The 4,988-nt window shown below is 35.5% G+C and overlaps 1 non-coding gene across 1 annotated transcript; it reads right to left on the minus strand.

Annotated features, from left to right (window-relative positions):
• Positions 1-1,215: 1,215 nt before the first annotated feature.
• Positions 1,216-1,288, minus strand: Smp_tRNA_00585_Pseudo_TTG.1.1. Its single transcript has one exon. It is a non-coding gene (tRNA).
• Between the last annotated feature and the right edge of the window lie 3,700 nt (positions 1,289-4,988).

Raw genomic sequence — 4,988 nt, forward strand, 5'->3', positions numbered from 1 at the left:
CACAGTTTTGGGCTCCATTGAAGTTTCTTTCATCATACAAGATAGAGATTCTGGCGAGAGGAAGTTGAAGATGATTTCCTTCTTATTGATATTGAGAGTTTCAGTATTGTAGATAAAACGAGAACTTATTATGTTTAACAGATCTACTGATCTACATACCTTTGAGGATACTACCAGTATTGTAGTTTGACAACTCTTTACCAGTAACATCTATAATCGAATCGCACCCACCCACTGAAATCAGAAGTCAGAAGCGAGGAGGTTTAAAGATATATTTGATAGGTTATCAATATATTGAGAAGTGACTGATCTAATCTGGCTAATGATCGTAGGAGATGTTTCGCACGCCATTCTGGAACGTAATCTAGTATGGATGCATGACCGAGCGCCTTCAGCTAAATGAGTCCACTAAAACTAATGTGGTCAGCATCCAATGTTGAACACTTACAGAGCTATTGATATTCGGGGTTTATTTACAGCTACACCTTTCATATGAGAACAATGATGATCATTCTATTTCAACTAGATCCACAGTATTAATATTTCATAGTCAGTCTACTTTCCGTGTTAATGACATTTGGGGAAACATTTTCTCATCATTAAAACTTACCAAATGTATACATATCAATTAAATTAATGACTCATTTCTTCTAAATAGAAAAAAAAATGTATCAAACTGAATCGAACTAAAACTTTACATTACATATGAATATGTTATATACTACTAACAATGTTACTACTAATTATGATTATAATATTTCATTCATTCATTTTTAATGTTCTAGTTGAATTTATGAGTCAATTAAAGCTAGAACACCATGGACAACCTGGAAGCACTTAATGATGATGAAGCACTCCTCAGTAGTGCGCATCCACGATCCCCCCCTCGCGAGATTCGAACCCAAGATCTGTCAGTTTCAAACGCAAACGCTTATCCTCTAGATCGCTGAGTCTGCATCCAATGGTGTTAATGATATCTAATTTCAACTAATCCACGACATTCAGCCACCGTCCACTATTGTCTTCAGTGAGTTACTATCACACAACAGACCTGATTGAACTCCATTACTTACAGCTTCTCACTAGGACTCTAGGAAATACCTCTTGAATTCTAAGCAAAGATGGATAGTTGCTAACAGTGGAATCCAGGACGTGTGTGTCGTCCTATTTTGAACCAGTCAGCTGGATGTACCTACCACATCTCAGAGTTAATGTTCACCCTGGGAGGAACTCGAACCCACTACCGTCAGCTTCAAACGCTATCACGTTATCCACTCAGCTACTGAGTCCTGATAGCCACTTGCTTTCACAATGGGGTAAAGTTTAAATTCACTTCGTATTGTTTGTTTTGAATCTTCTCAATTGACGATTTTAGGACTGTAACTAGTCAGTCTCTTGAACCCAATCCCTCGTGAGTATATGATGATGATTATCAGAAAGGGGGGTTCTTTATGAAGATTTTAGTTGAATTCGTGAGTCACTGGAAGTATTAATGGTTCTTATGGTAAATTCCTACTATAAATTACTTTAATATTTATCTTTTTTATAAAGTAAATTTTATACGCGTGCAAAACAAAATCAAACAAAAGGGGGGCAATAAATTGTTACATTCTTTAATGTCATGATTCATTATCATGATAGTCCTGGTCGAATTAATACAATTGAAGAATGATACTTACTATTATATATTGACAATGATGAATGTAGAATTTGAATAAAGAAGAATTGAACTCTTCTATTTGTTCTTTTTCTTCTCATTCTTCTTCTATAAGGGGAAATTATCCCCCTTCTCAACGAAATAAAAGGTATAAATAAACTACACACGCGCACGCACACACGCACACACATAGAGATAGAAAGGGGGGGAACTAAAGCGGAGACTCATGTTAAAAGATGAACAATATTCAATTCGTAATAAATTTACAATGTATCCATTTCTCTTTTTTTTTCTTTTTTTTTCAAAAAAAACATTCGTTATCTTTGCAAAGAGAAATAAATAAACAAAACAAAAAAAGGTTGGTATATACCACCTGATCTATTTTAGAGAAAAAAGAAAAAAAACTTTTGTCAATTTTATTTACATAATTTTTTTCTCTCTTTTTTTTGTTGTTGTTGTTCTTCAATCTAGATTTCGGTACACAATTTAATTCTATGTAGATTGGGTAAAGAAGCACGTTGATACTACTAATACTACTACTTACAAATTAACTGTCGTTGTTTAGTTTCTTACAATTAGGTTAAACTGAAAGTGGGGGGGTGACAAAAGAAGTTTATCTTTTCTTTTCCTTTTCTTGTTTGTTTGTTCGTTTAGAAATGAAAAACGTGTTTTTTTTATTTAATTAAAACAACACATGTAGTAATGATCAGTGTAACAACTGTGTAATCTAGGTTAAGTTATTGGATTAAGTGAATACATAATGGTGATGATGAGGATGAAGATGATGATGATGTACAGAATGTGAACAAATGAATAGAGAAATAGTCATGTAACAGTTTGTGTACAGAAAAAAAATTTGTATACACCTCATACATAGTAACAATAAACAGATGAATGTCCCCTTTTTTATATTATCCAATAATTATCTATCTTTTAATACATAATTGTGTATATATGGATGTTAATGGTGACGATGGTGATGGAGATGGTGATGGTGGTGATGGTGATGGTGATGGAGATGATTACAATGATGATAATACACTAATGATACCAGGTTTCCATTAGCATGTTGTAAATAAATAAACAAACTAATTATCAGCAGCAGCAGTAAAGTAACATTTTTGACCCAGTCTAAAAAAAATTGACTTTCTGGAATGTAGAACATTTTTATTCTAATGTATATTGTCGTTTGACTGAAAATCAAGTTGACTAATTAAAAATAATAAAAGAAACAGATTGTTTACATTCATATATTCTAAATAGTTAGGTTAAGTCAAATTTCTGACTCTCCAATACAATACAATATGCACCAATCGAATTACACTTGACGGAGAAGCTTTGGAAGATGTGAAAACCTTTACACATCTGGGCAGTATCATTGGTGAACACGGTGGATCAGATGCAGATGTGAGGGCGAGGATCGGCAAAGCGAGAGCAGCATATTTACAACTGAAGAACATCTGGAATTCAAAATAATTGTCAACCAACACCAAGGTTAGAATTTTCAATACAAATATCAAGACAGTTCTACTGTATGGGGCGGAGACGTGGAGAACTACGAAAGCCATCATCCAGAAGATGCAAGTGTTTATTAACAGTTGTCTACGCGAAATACTTCGGATCCGATGGTCAAACATTATCAGCAACATTCTATTGTGTGAGAGAACAAACCAGATTCCATCCAGTGGAGGAAGAGATCAGGAAGAAGTGATAGAAATGGATAGCTCACACTTTGAAGAAATTACCCGATTGCGTCACAGGACAAGCCCTTATATGGAATCCTGAAGGTCAAAAGAGAAGAGAAAGACCAAAATACACATTACTTCGATAAATGGGGACAGACATGAGAAGAATGAACAAAAACTGTATAGAACTAGAAAAGAAGGCGCAGGACAGAGTGTGTTGGAGAATGCTGGTCGGCGGCTTATGTTCCATCGGGAGTAACAGGCGTAAGTAAGTAAGTAAGTCAAATTTCCAGTTTTCAGTTTGTCAGGGGGGAATACATGGTCTAGATATATAGAGTGACTAACAAAATGAATAAGTCGACACGATTTGCCTTCGAAATTTGATAAGGTATAGATCATTTAGTAGTAGTGGTGCAATGGACGACAACTCAGTTGGAGAAGATCGATTTATTGTTTAATGCACAATTCTAAAGTGGTTTAGTATAATGTGAAAATCATACATCAAATACATCATTTTCATATCTTCTTTGAATTGTCTCTTATGTGCTTCACTATCACTTCATTCCCATTGTTATCTTGATTACTTTTAGTTCCTTTTTCGCTTCTTTTTATTTCATTCTTCTGAACCTTCTACTCACCGATAATCCACTTCCTATTGGTGTTACACACTACTAGTATCTGGAAATATAAGCAGTACACATCACACTAGTAGTAGTAGTAGTAATAATAATAATAATAATAATAGTAGCAAAAAGCATGAAAGATTGCCACTTATTTTTTAATATAATACCAAATGAGATAAATACAACATCTATAATGAAGCGAATTTCTCTTGAAATTTATCCAGATTCTGTCAGTAAAAATTGTTTCTACATCTTAGTTACTTACTTACGCCTGTTACCCCTCGTCGAGGAGCATAGGCCAACCACCAGCATTCTCCATCCAACTCTGTCCTGGGCAATCCTTTCCAGTTCTTTCCAGCTGTTATTCATCCTTTTCATATCCGCTTCAATCTCCCGGCGTAATGTGTTCTTTGGCCTTCCATTCTGGATTCCAAGTTAAGGATTACCTTGTAATGCACATTGGTGATTTCCTTAATGTATGTCCTATCCACTTCCAAAGTCTTTTCCTTATTTCCTCTTCAGCTGGAAGCTGGTTTGTCCTCTCCCATAAAACGCTGTTGCTGATAGTATCCGGCCAATGGATGTTGAGTATTTTGCGTAGACAACTGTTTATAAATGCTTGCACCTTCCTGATGATGGTCGTAGTAGTTCTCCATGTTTCAGCTCCATACAGCAGAACTGTCTTGACGTTCGTATTAAAGATTCTGACCTTGAAATTGGTTGAGAGTTGTTTTGAGTTCTATATGTTCTTCAATTGTAAAAATGCTGCTCTTGCTTTGCCAATTCTCGCCTTCACATCTGCATCAGATCCTCCTTGTCTATCAACGATGCTCCCTATGTACTTGAATGTTTCCACCTCTTCCAGAGTTTCGCCATCAAGTGTGATTGGATTGGTGTTCTCCGTGTTGTATTTGAGAATCTTGCTTTTTCCTTTGTGAATGTGGAGGCCTATCAATGCGGAGGCTGATGCTACATTTGCTGTGTGTATGAGAGAGGATGGCTAGGTCATCTGCGAAGTCCAAA

This window comes from Schistosoma mansoni, chromosome W, assembly GCF_000237925.1.
Source record: "Schistosoma mansoni strain Puerto Rico chromosome W, complete genome".
Lineage (NCBI taxonomy): Eukaryota > Metazoa > Platyhelminthes > Trematoda > Strigeidida > Schistosomatidae > Schistosoma > Schistosoma mansoni.